This window comes from Podarcis tiliguerta, assembly GCF_965153285.1.
Source record: "Podarcis tiliguerta genome assembly, chromosome: 2".
Classification (NCBI taxonomy): domain Eukaryota; kingdom Metazoa; phylum Chordata; class Lepidosauria; order Squamata; family Lacertidae; genus Podarcis; species Podarcis tiliguerta.
In genome coordinates this window covers 22,688,114-22,703,747 of record NC_139535.1, presented here as the reverse complement: position 1 = coordinate 22,703,747, position 15,634 = coordinate 22,688,114, and the positions used below count along the sequence as shown (strand labels likewise).

The window sequence follows — 15,634 nt, the reverse complement described above, 5'->3', positions numbered from 1 at the left end:
TTCACAGTCTCTGGACAGCATCCCTCTGCTCAACCCAATGTCAAGAAGAGCTTGGAAAGCGTCGAAACAGAAAGCACAGAGGGTACAAGCTCAGATTAACAAGGTGCAGGAGTGACGTAGATTAATATCGACAGAAGGGGGTGTGATCCTTAATTGGGAGCACCGCCATTTCTAGGAAATGTGTTCTTTGTTCTCTTGCTGTGATTATTAAAGTTTCTAACTGGTTAGACGTTCCTTTCTTTTATCTTCTTATCTACTGCCATGGGGTGGGTGTGGGGGAGGAAACTGATTCCCCAAAATCTGACACATGTGGATAGATTGCGTGAGTCATTCTTCTGAGCAAGGCTGGTCCTTCTGGTCATGTGCAGTGTCAGGTGTTGCCTTGCTATATGTATCTTGCGCATGCGTAACAGCTGGCATCCCTGACAGATGTCTGCAGATCTTTATGAGACCTTATTTCTTTCTCAGAGATTTGCATGCAGCTTTTTGCAGCATTCTACAGTGGGTTTTCTAGTCCGCTAACAAAGTAATAATGATATTTATTGTTCTGTTTATCATTAAAATGCCAAGAGGCCCACTGTTAAAATGCCAGGAGACCCAGAGTCCAACAAAATAGTCCAGGGAACAAAATCACCATCGCGTTTCAGAATGATTTCCCATTAAATTTTATTTTTATTAATATTTAATGCAATAAAACAACATATTAGGCTGCTGTACTTAACGTTCCAGCTATGCTGCAATTATTGCCCATCCTCTTAGGCCCCTTCATCACAAAATAATCTGGCTACAGGCATGCATGAAGCTCACCCCTATTTCATCTTTCCAGTTCCATTGTTGCTGCTCTTTGTCCAAATCCTAAAAGTCCTCTCAGGCAGACAAAGGTCTTTTTTTCTTCCCCATTTTGGTTATGGATTTGAATGTGCTATTAACACAGTGGAGACCAAATATGTCATTGGCAGCTGCAGGCATTGGTTTACAATACAAATGTGTAATGATTAAGTCACTTAGGGGAAAAAGGGGGGGGGAAGGGAAGCAAGAGAGAACACACAGACCAACATTTTCTGATTTTGAGCCTTTGTGTTTGAATCTGGAACAAAGCATATTGTATTTGAAATAAGATAAGAAGCTGCTTCCCACATAGACGGAATAATTAACAGTAATTTGTAGCCAAAATGAGCCTTAAACAATATTTAATTTGGAATAAATCCATCCACCCTTCTGAAATGAGTTGCAGTGTGCATATGTATATATATATGTGTGTGTATGTATGTGTGTGTGTGTCATTAATTTATGGTGGTGGGGTGGGTGTGGATGTTAGGCACTGGTAGGTTACTATTGTTCAAGTATCTCTTCTCAGATTATATGCCTTAAAGCTTTGAAATTTGTTGCAGTTCCCCTTTTTGTGTGTGGAGACAAATCTTTTCCTCAAGTCCTATATGTAGAAGAATGGCCGTTACCTGGGCTGTATTTCCCTTGAGTCACATGGCAATATATATCAAATGGCAATTAGGGATTATCTTATTATTATGACACAATGGCCTGAAGGGTTGGGGTGAGGGGCATGGAGTTTGCTCTCTGGGGAAGAATCCTGTTAATAGAAGTTTGGCTTCTTCCCATGTCTCCACCATGCAAATAGATTGTTCAGCCAGATAAGTGTTTGCACTAGAGCTGGAGAGATCCTTTTGCAGCAGCATTAGTGCCCGAGGCATTTAAAAATAAATAAATCACACAATAGCTGCATTCAGACATAATAATATTCCTCTCAGAGGATGATGAGGATACGCTGTCAGACTCCAAACCTTTTATATGAGGAGTATTCATCAGCTTATCAACTATCCAGGCTGTTTGTTTTGGAACAACCTGCTAGCAAAGTCAGATCATGTAGACCGAGTCCAGAGAGAAAAGAAATCCTCATAACACTTAACTGAGGAAACTGAACAAGCCACAGTGTATAATCTGAGACAAAAGAAATGGAGAGAGTTTGTCTTTCTTTCTTCAGGCCTTGTACGCAGCAGGCATCATTCAGTTTACAACTCAGCTAGTGATAGTGTTAAAATCAACTAGCCAAGAGGGGGATGCGTGGAGATGTTGCTTAGCATCCAGGCAGCGAAGCATGATGTTTGCTGAGGTAACAGATGCCCTGGTTGGCTGTGCAGTTCTGAGGGAGTTTTCTCCTCTGTATGTTTGGTTGAATGTCTCCCTACCGTCTGATGTTATTTACTTCAAGATACTTCAAGAAACTCCTGAAGAAACACCTGAAGTTTCTTGAGGTAAAACAAAAGATAAAACATCTCTGTTCCTTTCCCCTCAAATTATACACTGTGTTTTGTTCAGTTTTGCTCCGTTAAGCGTCACTAGGTCTGGACTCCCATTTGCATTATTTAAGTGACTTAACAGTTTGCTGCCTCAGAGGAACCAACTGTAGGATGCAGCAGCCAATGCAGGTGTACTCTGCCAATTAAACAGTACCTCAGGGAAAGACTTCAGGCCAGTCTTGTGCAACTTCACCTGTAGGGTGGGGATATGGTCGCCACAAATTTATCCCAGGATATATAATGACTTGTATATAGAGTCTGGTAGCACTTGGCTCCTGCTTAGCTGGAATATATAGTAGTTTTTAAAAACAACAACAACAAAAACATGAAGCCCCATTTACAGTAGGAACTGAATCTGAGAAAACCATTGAAATACTTCCTGGGTGTGGGTGGCAGAAGGGATAAAATGCTTTTTACCCAACGTCCTCCACAACTTGTACAGGGAGACTTCAGTACTTTTTAATAAAGAATTTGCAAGGAGAATTTTTTTAAAAAGTTGAGAATAAATCCCCTTTTAAAAAGCAATAGCAAAAGAGTAAAACAACAGCCTTCTTTTTAAACGGAGGAAAGCAAAGACAATCATATGTAGTAGACCTTCAGCCTATTTCTTAAGATGCCCACGTTTTTAAATTATAAAGCTTAAAGAAAAGTGCAAGGTGGCTATGTTTATTGTAGGGCAAATGGTGGGGTTTTCCGGTTGTTGTCGTTTTTTGGTCCAATTCCTTTTAGACGGTTGAGGAGGACATTGTTTAAAAGCATGTTCCCTTTCCGCTCCCCTGAGAGCAAAGAACAAAGTGTCCCGATTGTATTCCCTGCTCGGACATTGCTTAAATGTGGCGCCGTCAGATATTTTGTGTAGGCCAGACAGGTTGGTTTGAATGTTTGTGGCATTCTGTTCCATCTCCTGCATTACCCCTGCAACAGCTTTTACCTTTTATAATAAGTGTAGGCTTACCGTCACTTCAGAGAGCAAAGCTGTGCAGCAAGTAATCCCTTCTGAGAACTGCCATCCCTTCCTATCGGTTCCCTTTTGTTTGAGTGACTTATTAGATGCCCTCTCTCTATCAAGCATGAGAGGCTCAGCAGACGGCATCCTCCCCTTTCTTTCTTTGTACTGGTGAATCCTAAATGCCACATGTAAGACGTGGACTTGCTCCCCGAGAGGCTCCTGCTGCTTAATTCTTGGCACAACATGTGAGGTGTCTTTTAGAGGCCTCGTCTACCTATCTGCTCAGCTCCCTAACCTCTCTAGAGCCGAAACGATTTGATGCAACGAAAAACTAATCCGTCCAGCGCGCATCCATGTGCCCTGAATAGCAGGCATGACAACCGTGTAATCAGAAATATAGATGTATGGGAGTGCTGTGTTGCACAGGCCGCATTTTCCACATCAGGCTCCTGCCAAAGTGGGGGGTGGGGGTGGGAGGCCTTTTAGCTGGAACTTTTGCCAAAATTCCTGCCTTAATCAAGACCTGAGATCCACATCACTCCTTGAACACCTACAAGACAGGCAATGTGCACAGGTGTCTCCTTCCGTAGTTTCCCCTCTTTCCAAAAGGGGAAACAGAGACAGAGCACAATTCAAAGTGTTGGTGCTGACCTTTAAAGCCCTAAACGGCCTCGGTCCGGTATACCTGAAGGAGCGTCTCTACCCCCATTGTTCTGCCCGGACACTGAGGTCCAGCGCCAATGGCCTTCTGGCAGTTCCCTCGCTGTGAGAAGCCAAGTTACAGGGAACCAGGCAGAGGGCCTTCTCAGTAGTGGTGCCCACCCTGTGGAATGCCCTCCCACCAGATGTCAAAGAGAAAAACAACTACTAGACTTTTAGACGACATCTGAAGGCAGCCCTGTTTAGGGAAGCTTTTAATGTTTAACGGACTATTGTATTTTAATATTTTGTTGGAAGCCGCCCAAAGTAGCTGGGGTAACCCAGCCAGATGGGCGGGATATCAATCAATCAATCAGTCATCATCATCATCATCATCATCTGTTAATTGCAATAGGAGGGAGGTGACAGTTGCCTCATTTTCTTCAGGATGTATTTTATTATTTGTTTTAAAACGGTTCTAAATGTACATATATACATACATCCCTCTCAGCTGCGTATGAAAATACAACATGAACGCATTAAAGCAGCATCATAAAAACAGAGATAGAAAATCAGAAAAAAACCTTAGCAAAGCCATATTAGAAATATGGATAAAAGCAGGAATTCAGTCATAACAGTGTCCAATCAGGGAAAGCCTTGGAAAAGTGGGGGTGAGTGAGGAGAGAGCCTTTACAAGTTGTCCGAAGGAATTGATTGATGGCGCCTCATGTTTGGCAGAAGGAAGGGCATTTCAGAGTGCAGGGGCGATGACAGGAAATGCCAATTTTTGGGTCACCACCCTGGTTCCTTGAGGAAATTTTTCCCAGATGATCTAAGTCATCTTACAGGTCTGTACAGGGGTAGGATGGGCCCAATATAAGCATGTAATAAGTCCCATAATTTAACTCCCCTTACACCCTTCCCTGAGGGGACGCAGGTGGCGCTATGGTCTAAACCACTGAGCCTCTTGGGCTTGCTGATTGGAAGGTTGGTGGTTCAAATCCCCGCGATGGGGTGAGCTCCCGTTGCTCAGTCCCTGCTCCTGCCAACCTAGCAGTTCGAAAGCACGTCAAAGTGCAAGTAGATAAATAGGTACCACTCTGGAGGGTAGGTAAATGGCATTTCCGTGTGCTGCTCTGGTTTCTCCAGAAGTGGCTTAGTCATGCTGACCACAAGACCTGGAAAAACTTCTATGGACAAATGTCGTGCCCCTCGGCCTGTAAAACGAGATGAGTGCCACAACCTCAGAGTCGTTCGTGACTGGACTTAACTGTCAGGGGTCCTTTACCTTTTACACCCTTCCCTGAACATATTATCTCCCTGTGCGAACAAATAAGAATGAAATTGATCTGAGCCAGAAATGACATGTGTAAACTTTGCATAACTAAACCAAACTGTGAGTTTTCTCTTGTTCGATACATTCAGCTGCTAAGTGGAATGTTTAGGTTTGTGGCCTCTGTATGAATGTGTTGTTCATGATTGTATTTCACATGCTTGGGTAGGTGATGGGAATCCTCATACCTCAAAGAGTTGTGTCTCTTCTTATGCTTTTCTGCCTCTGGCCCGCTCCCTGCAAAGTCTCACCCTCCGTCAGCTTAATATTATCCTCTGGCGAGCTGAATTATGCAGCTGAGATGACTATATGAATTCTAAAGTTGATATGGAGACAAAGTCAGATTATCCTCAGGCACCTGCACCCGAACAGTCCTTTCCCATTCACATGCATTCAGCGATAATGGATCCTGAAGTGGCCAGGCCAGCAAACTAGCTCCTTCATGGTATCACCTAAAATAGATGACATAATATAGCCAATAGTCCTGGCAGCTTCAGTGTGTGTTCCACTTCTGAAGCGGAGACAAAGAGCTTTTGCACTGCTAAACGCCCTCGGTCCTGTATACCTGAAGGAGCATCTCCACCCCATCGTTCAGCCCAGACACTGAGATCCAGCGCCAAGGGCCTTCTCGTGGTTCCCTCATTGCGAGAAGTGAGGCTACAGGGAACCAGACAGAGGGCCTTCTCGGTAGTGGCGCCTGCCCTGTGGAATGCCCTCCCAGCAGATGTCAAAGCAATAAACAACTATTTTACTTTTAAAAGACAACTGAAGGCAGCCCTCTTTAGGGACGTTTTTCATGTCTGATGCTGTACTGTTTTTAATATTCAGTTGGAAGCCGCCCAGAGTGGCTGGGGAAACCCAGCCAGATGGGCAGGGTATAAATAATAAATTATTATTAAGGCAAAAAATATTCTCAGCATAGGGATGCCTGTATCCTGGGAGCACTTTTTTTTTAAAAAAAAACTGTTTTGAAGAGGGCTGCCCCCCTTAGGTCATGGTAGTCACTGACACGTCTCATTTGAGCAGCTCTTCAGAATTTCATATTCCCCATCCCCTCTTTCTTCCACTATCAAATTGGTGTAAACTATCAAATTGGTGTATGTTGTATGTATTTAACCCAAGAAGGGGAATGTGAGATGAATGTGTCTTTGTTAACAGCCTTTGAGAGTGAGAGCATTTGGTATTACGCAAGCCATTTATTGGGGTAACCAAAGCAGGATCTGATTGTCCAGGAGGGAGACCAGTCTGAGAACCCTAGGCACACTACCTCAAGTTGTATGATGGAAGAAGGCAGATCATGCATATAATAAAAATTTAGTATGAGCAGCTAAGGTAGGAGATCAGTTATAACAACCCTTGAGCAAAACTGCCAATGAGATGATACATTTGGGGTGCTTGCTCTTCGGGAACCATTTTAAACGGCTCTTTGTCAAATACCTTGACAAAATCAGCAAGGAAATCCCCTGCTGTCCTGGACAGGTGTTGCTGCCCCCCCCCCCCATTGCTGCTGGGAGCAAAAAGGCCACCAACTTAGTGAGGAGAGAACCCAATACCAGCTACTTGGAAATTGGGATGCCTGCATTTAGGAACTGAAAAAGCTCTCCCTGTCTCCCATCACCCTGAAGGAGATATTTTCAGGAATCTTTGGAGTTGCACTTCAAAATGCAAACAACTTAGCTTCAAAGGGGTTCAGTCTGCAAATATCACCCTAAAATTCGCAAAAGTGAATTTTGCAAATATGGCTGTGTTCTAATTTCAGAGGCAGTGAGGTCTTGAATACCACTTTCTGGGAGTCACATGCAAGGAGAGGTGAAGAATTATGCATGAAGTTCAGAGTACATAATGCAACTTTTCATTTAATCAAGATATAGTTTTGAAAAATGAAGCAACCAACGGGCATGGTGATAGGTGAAAGTGAAAGACAGAATCTGAAGCAGAGATGGCTGTGAAGGAAAAAAAATCATAGATTTGAAAAGAAATAGTGTATTATCCCTCGTTTGCTTTTTTAAAAGCAGAGCCTTTGTGCTCTTGATCTCTGCAGGCCAGTACGCAGCTTTAACATGAAGCAATGCTAATGAGCATTTGGAGCCGTTAATTTATGATGCATCTGACAGCATTGTAGTGAATTGGGTATGAGATGCATGTGATTATGTCGGCATGCTGAAGAATAAACCAGCTGCTATTTGTTCTGTGAGCATACAGAGAACACCCTCTCGTTAATGGCCCATAGCATGATCTGGCATCTGGTAAACTAATACGTTGTCATCTTTACCATGAAAGTCGCCACAAATCATTAATGAATGCAGCAACCATTCAACTTCTTATGTTGTCTGAAACACACCAATTACTGTAAAAGTGTTCCTATTAGCAGCATGATTGAATGATAGCAACCGGAGAGTAACTTGTTAGCACAAACTCTTGTTGTAGAGACAGTAATGAACTGCTCACTCCAGCACTTGTTATTCCCTTTTAATCAGGAAGGATGGTTAGAGTTGATTATTTATATTGGTACTTTGCATCAGCACCCAAGGTAACAAGCACAAAACTATTTCTTGGATGCTTCCACTGATGGTATCCACGGCTGGCTTTTGCAAGAGACAGGAAGGCAACAGGATGGGCTGGTGATCATAAAACAGAATAATAGAATCATGGAGTTGAAGGGACCCTGAGGGTCATCTAGTCTTAACTCCTCACAATGCAGGAATCTCAACTAAAGCATCCAAGACAGATATCCATCCAACCTCTCCTTAAAAACCTCCAGTGAAGGAGAGTTCACAATCTCCTGAGGGAATGTGTTCCACTGTCAAATAGCTCTTACCTTCAGAAAGTTCTTTCAGATGCTTAGTCTGGTAATCTCAAGGTTAGATTACTGCAATGTGGGGCTGCCTCTGAAGACGGTTTGGAAACTTTAGCAGAAGTGCAGAATTCAGCAGCCAGTTTGCTCACCTGGGCAAGATGGGTTAAGCATATTACACCGATCCTGGTCTGACTGCACTGGCTACCAATTAGGTTTTGGACCACTTCAAAGTGATGGTTTTGACCTATAAAGCCTTAAATGGCTCAGGAGTGCAATACCTCAAGGACCACCCCATTAGATATGAACCTCCCCAGACCCTGAGAACATCTACTGAGGCTCTTGTGCCTCCTCTGCAAGAGGTCTGGAGGGTGGAAATGCAAGAACGGGCCTTTTCTGCAGTGGTTCCCTGCTTGTGGAATGCTCTCCCCAGTGGAGGGTTCGGCTGGCACCTTCATTATACATCTTTAGGTGCCAGGCAAAAGCATTCTTCTTAAACCGGGCCTTTGGCTGATTGACATCCAATGTCCTTTTAAAATGTGTTGGGGAGGAAGGGTTATTGGGTTGCTTTTATTATGTATTTTTATATTGTGACTTTTATGTTGTGAACCACCCTGAGGCCTGCGGGTATAGGGCTATATATTACTACTACTAGTAGTAGTAGTTTAGGAGGCTTCTTTGGTCAGAACCGAGTACACACTTCCAAAGTTAATGCTAAATACAGTACTTCTGGTAAATAGCTGCTAGAGAGCCATGAAAATTTGTGTCCCAGGCATTTTCTGAAATCCAAGTGGCGCATTGGTTGCCAGATGTGAGTCCCGCTCACCCCTTCAGCACTCCTACCCAACTGCTTACTGAGTTGTGTATGTTCTGTGGTTTGTTTGACATTCTGAACTGGCTTAGGAAAATGGTGTTTGGTTTCCAACAATACAGTTGACAATTACGAGCTGGATAAATCTGTGTTTTCCACCATGTAGTAATGAACTTTCGGCAGCCTTGCTAACTGGGAGCCATGAATATATGGAACTGTCTTATAATTCACTTGGCTGAACAGCTGTCTAGGGCCTAAATGGAGGTCTTTCCTGATCATTTCTCAATTGGTGTATGCCAGGGATTGAACTGTGGACCTTCAACAACAAGCTATGCCCTGCGACCCCTTCTGGAAGTTGCAGCTAAATGACCATAATGTGGGAAGTGTTTACTTTGCAGCTGTTGATTGATGAAATTGCAAAAAGGTGTCGTGGAGGGTGGCATGGGAATGGAATAAGGAATACCTCTCATTGGTTTGCAATGTGAAGTGGCTACGCAGAACCACTCATTTTAAAATAGGACTGTGAGGTAGATTTTGATTGCAACTGATGCCTGGTAATGGACCCTCATATAACTCAGGCTGGCACCAGATCCATAAAATGCTTTTGCAGTCCAGAGCGAAAAGCTATCTCAAGCTCTAGGTCTGCAGCTGAGACTGTAAACACAAGCATAATCTACTCCACAGTTCCTTTTACCAAATGGAGGAGTATGTGAGAGGGAGACCTGGGAGCTGATTATTCACAGATCCTGGGTCTTTACATTCCTGAAAGCAGGGAAGTCAGCCAGAAGGCTATAAATCAACGATTGAGCTGCACCAGGCAGTGAGTGAGCTTAGTAATGAGTGGCATCATGCTACAGCATTGTCTATTCACTTTAGAATGATAAAATAAAAGGCTGTGTGTCTTGGAAAGAGTAACAGCCTTATTCTTTTTGCCAGCTAATGGTGGACACATTATTTAAAATGGTAGAGCATTTAACTCAGGGATCAGTAAGCGGGATATTCCTTTTTATCCCTTTCCCTGATAAAATGTTTGGCATTTTAAACAGGGCTCACACCGGATTAGATTAATTTTAGCACAGAGGTGGGGAACCTTTGGCTCTCCAGATGTTGCTGAACCACAACTCCCATCACCCCTAGCCCCTGGCTATGCTTGCTGAGCCTGATGGGAGCTGTAGTTCAGCAACATCTAAAGGACCACAGGCCCCTCCTCCTCTTTTGCCCAATTGTTTGCATTTGAATTGATGAATGGTGCAGTCCCAACCATAGATCTTCTGGGATGAGTGAGTTGGAATGTGGCAGGTATCTGGCAACTGGGTGGTATCTAGACTAGCAAAAGAAGAAAAAGAGAAAAAAGGTGCTGTGTTGTTGTTTAGTCGTTTAGTTGTGTCCAACTCTTCGTGACCCCATAGACCAGAGCACACCAGGCACTCCTGTCTTCCACTGCCTCCCGCAGTTTGGTCAAACTCATGCTGGTAGCTTCGAGAACACTGTCCAACCATCTCGTCCTCTGTCATCCCCTACTCCTTGTGCCCTCCATCTTTCCCAACATCAGGGTCTTTTCCAGGGAGTCTTCTCTTCTCATGAGGTGGCCAAAGTATTGGAGCCTCAGCTTCACGATCTGTCCTTCCAGTGAGCACTCAGGGCTGATTTCCTTAAGAATGGATAGGTTTGATCTTCTTGCAGTCCATGGGACTCTCAAGAGTCTCCTCCAGCACCATAATTCAAAAGCATCCATTCTTCGGCGACCAGCCTTCTTTATGGTCCAGCTCTCCCTTCCACACATCACTACTGGGAAAACCATAGCTTTCCCATACGGACCTTTGTTGGCAAGGTGATGTCTCTGCTTTTTATGATGTTGTCTAGGTTTGTGCTGTAGTTGCTTTGAAACTATTTCAAAGGCTTGTTCTCATGTGTGTCTGGCTCAAGTGTATCCAGTGTGCACCTCCAGATCCCATTCCCAAAACAGATTCCTATGCTCATTCTGTCTGTCAAGGAAGTGTTCTGAAGCCTCAAGGCTGTATAAATCTAGCGAAACAGTACATATCTTGAAATAACACGAACAGCACTGGTAGGTGTGGTGTTGTCAACCCTTTGGAGAGCAGCAAGTGTCGGCAACCACTGGCATAAATGTAAGCCCTCTGACTGTAGTCCCCCCATTACTTCTCTTCATTTCAGTTTCGTGTCAGAGGTCCTTTTTATTGCCATTACACTAGCTGCATATTGTCTGGCGCTCTGGGCTGTACACAGGAGTAAAATGTGCAAGATTTCTCTCTCTCTCTTCTCAAGATGGAGCGCGACTAGAAAATCCTATTTTCCAAAGGCCAGTCACCTCTCTCTGCACAATAATTCTGTCCTTCAAGTACTTGTTTCCTTTTTAAAGTTTATATCAGTAGTTGGAAAGGCTGCCTGAGGCGGTTTATTTTCTGTTACAACTCTTCTCTGTGTAAAGCATTTCCTCCTAAATCCTTTTAATGGATGACCTTTTCTTCGCTTAAGTTCATGCCCTCTTTTTTCTTTTCTCTGACGCGATTGCCTATAACTTTATATGGGGGTCTGGTTGTTCCCCCCCCCCTTTGCTTTTTTTGTTTGTTTTGTTTTGTTTCGCTTGGAATAGTAACCAGTGCTTTGGAATTGTAACCAGTTAATTTCTAGTCTTTTAGAATGGAGACCTAACTGCAATAAGCCCATGGCATATTCAAGGCTTGGAATTGTCACAGGGTGTAATCCCAGCTCAGGGTCCATTGGAATGAGCAGTGGGAGTCAGTAACCTCTGCACTGTCCAAAATAATTCTGTCAGCTGGCTACTAGAGCACACGATTCAAGCTGCAAAATGAGGCTTTTTGTATCAACCACCTGTTTCATCTTGCCATTCCATAGTGAGACCAAATTTTGGATATTGAAGTCATCCAGGGCTGCGTTACAGAGGATAATCCTTAGTTTGAAGCACAGTCTGATCCAAGTCCCATCTATAGATAGACCACTGTTAGGGTGACAGAGAGCGGTGGTTTCGAAGTTGCTCATGAACAGTTAATGCCTAGATTAGCAGACTGAGCAGGATCACTGGGTCACAGTATTCCCCACTGTGGGAGTGTACCTTTTTTAAACTATGCCAATTATTTCTAGATTTGCATCTATTCATATAAATTAGCATATGCAACTTTTGTTCAGACCAGTGCCATTTTTTGTCCTCTTGGCAATGAATTTTTACTCTTATGGCAATGTGTAAGTGGCCATGCTGTGCTTAGGACAATGTGGTTGTGTGGGCACAACTTTGCACTTACAACTCAGGTTCATTATTAGAATGATGTTGCAGAGGTGCCCAAAGTTGATTTTCCTTGACCTTGCAAGTTCAAGTATGTAAACATCAAGAATAACCTTCGTACAGTCATACCTCGGGTTAAATTTGCTTCAAGTTGAGCGCGTTCGTGTTGCGCTCCTTCCGGGTTTCGCTGCTTGCTCATATGCAGACGCTCAAAATGTCGTCATGCGCATGTGCAGAAGCGGCAAAAAGCGACGCGCATGCGCACAGATGTACCGTCGCTAGATACGTTTACCTCTAGATGCGAATGGGGCTCCGGAACGGATCCCGTTCATATCTAGAGGTACCACTGTATAGTGTTTTAGTAAGGTGCTCAGAACATTGAACATAGAAAACCTCAGTGAAACATTTTAAAAGAGTTTAGTAGAAAGTAACCAGGATAAATACAGCAAGGAGATCAGGCTTACAAGTGGTAAAAGTTTAGATAAGTCTTAATAGCAATAGTCAGCAGATCTGTATTATAAAGGTCCAAGTGTTTGAGTGCAGCTCTCTCTGCCCCTCTAATATGCTCGACGCTAGATTACTATCAGATTATTACTTGAGAATTTTCCATTGTGATAACCTTGAGTATCTTTTAATAAAATAATTATTTTCTTGATATTTCTTATAGATGAGGGTGGCTGAGTTGTGAAGAAGTCAAATGGAAAAACGTAACTTCTACCATCAGATTTCAGGAAAGTGGGTTATAGTGCCTTGGGAGCTTTTTAACTGATTAATTTTTAAAGGATGTATTAATACTAATTCAGCAAGGTAATAAGACAAAAAGGATTTAAGTATTTCTGCCTGGTAGAAAGAGCTTGCTAAAATGACTTTTCTGCTGTCACCATTATAAAAATAAAGAAACACTTCCAAGTATTTCTACAAAGGCTGTTTTATGCACTTAAATTTAGCCTTAATTGTTATGTTTGGGACTTGTTTAATACATATGGGCTCTTTTTTAAAAATAACAGTTCCTCATTTTCCACATCATTTCTGTGTTCCCATTTTATCACATGCCTTATTCAAAGCTCTTGTTATCTGCCCTGGTACCTATAGGTCTGGGTCAAGTCAGTGGAATGCATATCCATCAGCTGGCTGAGATGGGGTCGTGATTAGGGAAGTTGTGAGGCACTGGGAGCAGGTGAAGGCACACAGAAGGACAGCAGGTGAGAGGAGGGGAGGTGAAGAGGCATTAGGCCCTGGAGATGTTTCTGCACTACAACTCACAACTCCCACCTGAGGTTGATGGTTGTTGGAGTTCAACAACTTCTTCCATGTGTTAATGAACAGTTTGCATGATTTCCCCCCTTGGAATAAAAGTCTTATTGAAACTATGCAGTCACTGCAAGTTAGTGGGTCGTTCAGCGTTAGCAGCAGAACTTGAGAACATTGGCTGCTTTTGAATGCCATGATAAAGTACAGCAAGCCGTAGTTAAGACTGTTAAGAGTTCATATGAAAAGACAAGTTGCAGCTAGGGCAATAAATGATGACTGAACACTGGCAATGCCATGTTGGTTGGATTGCTAGGTGGACTTTACACTACAAGGATGTAAAAGCAACGAAATGAATTTTGGGTCATTGTTTTAGAGGGTGACAAACAAGACCTGTTATATTTCTGTCGATTGAATATTTCTATAATGAATTATATTGTATAATAAATGGATAACGATGACAGTGATTATGATATTATCGAACAAAGTAAAACTGATAAAATCTGCCCACTGAATTTGGTAACAGTGAGAACAACCAAACCTCATGGAAACCTACAGGAAAGCGTTTGTGGTTGTTTCTTGAAGGTTATCAGAGAGGAAGCCTAGTAAATGGGCTGCTGGGCCTTGGCCCAGGTCTGGAATGGGCTTCAGCTGGGGTCCAGTTTGGATGATGGTGGATCATGCTAGAAATCCATGAATGGATCTTTGTGGAAAGGCACAGTTCGGTGGTTAGAGCACATTCGCTACCAAGCTAGATGGACCAGTGACTTCACTGAAATCCTAAAGATTTCAGTAAGGTAAAACTAGCTGGCAAGAAGGATAGAAGGAAGAAATATCGCACACTGCCTCCTTATCTGATACAGTGCACCTCTTCAAAATGATGGGTTTCTTGCAACTATGACGAGGTGAGCATGGGATATGCATGAAAAACCACTCCACTCCTCAAGGAAAACATATCTTCATTTAAAATCCGGTGTTTTCTCGCATTTAATCAACACAGGTCACTCTCTTCTTCCATGCTGCTTTTACATGGGGTTTAGTTTTGTTTTTATCCTTCACTTGCAGCACAGGAATGTAAGGCGAGTTCTCCCAGCTAGACCTTTCCTCCCTCACCTATGATTCCCCAGGAAAGGAAAAAGGCTCTTAAAATGGCGTAATATATATATTTCTGGTTTATACTGCTATAATGTATCGTTGGCATTTCTGTTGAACATACCAAAGGATGTGGCTTTATGAAGCTTCACATAGCTCAGTGGTAGCATACATTATTTGCATGCAAAACAACCCAGGTTCAATCCCTGCCATCTTCAAGTTCAGCTGGAAAAAGACTCCTGTCTGAAACCCTGGAGAGTACCGTAAACCCTGCCAGTAAACCCTGACAAACGATCTAACGGTGTGAGGGAGCTTCCTGTTTTCTTATTGAACTGTAAGCATACAGGGAGCAGGGGTAAACCATCGCTGTTGCCCATTATCTGGTCAAGAATCACGGAGTATGCTTTCTGTTTCCTCTCCTCACACTTAGTATGTCAAGTATTTTATAATCTTTTCTCCTGCACAAGTTATGAGGAAGAGGGGGGCAGCGAAAGGAGGACTAGAGAACCACAGAAGGACTTGAAATTGTACACCAAACTGCATAACAAGTCCCGTTATTTGTTCGTGGTTTTGGAATTGCCATGATTGGAACAGACCAGGATCTGAACCCCGCTTCTAACTATGCTTTAGTTCCAACCCGCTGCAATGCAGGATGTATTGAGTTGTCGGGCGTTGAGGAATGAAGAGCCTTTGCAAAGGGACCGAGAGGGTGGGCATGAGGCTCATGCATAATTTGACCGACTAATCAGAAATATGTGTATCCACACCATCTGTAACACACGTTCCACCATTACTAGGGGAGCTTCCAGGTGTAGCACTTTTAGGGTGATGTATATAAAAAAACCTAAGATCATGGCCACTTGTCCCATCACCTCCTGGTAAATAGAAGGAGAAGAAATGGAGGCAGTAAAAGATTTTACTTTCTTGGGCTCCATGATCACTGCAGATGGTGACAGCAGTCACGAAATTAAAAGACGCCTGCTTCTTGGGAGAAAAGCAATGAGAAACCTAGACAGCATCTTAAAAAGTAGAGACATCACCTTGCCAACAAAGGTCCACATAGTTAAAGCTATGGTTTTCCCAGTAGTGATGTATGGAAGTGAGAGCTGGACCATAAAGAAGGCTGATCGCCAAAGAATTGATGCTTTTGAATTATGGTGCTGGAGGAGACTCTTGAGAGGCCCATGGACT

The 15,634-nt window shown here is 43.1% G+C and overlaps 1 protein-coding gene across 4 annotated transcripts in view; it reads left to right on the top strand.

Moving 5' to 3' along the window:
- The window catches only part of FHIT (fragile histidine triad diadenosine triphosphatase), a 1,035,351-nt gene that overhangs the window by 249,912 nt on the left and 769,805 nt on the right, over window positions 1-15,634 (top strand). The gene's annotated exons all lie outside the window — the stretch shown is intronic.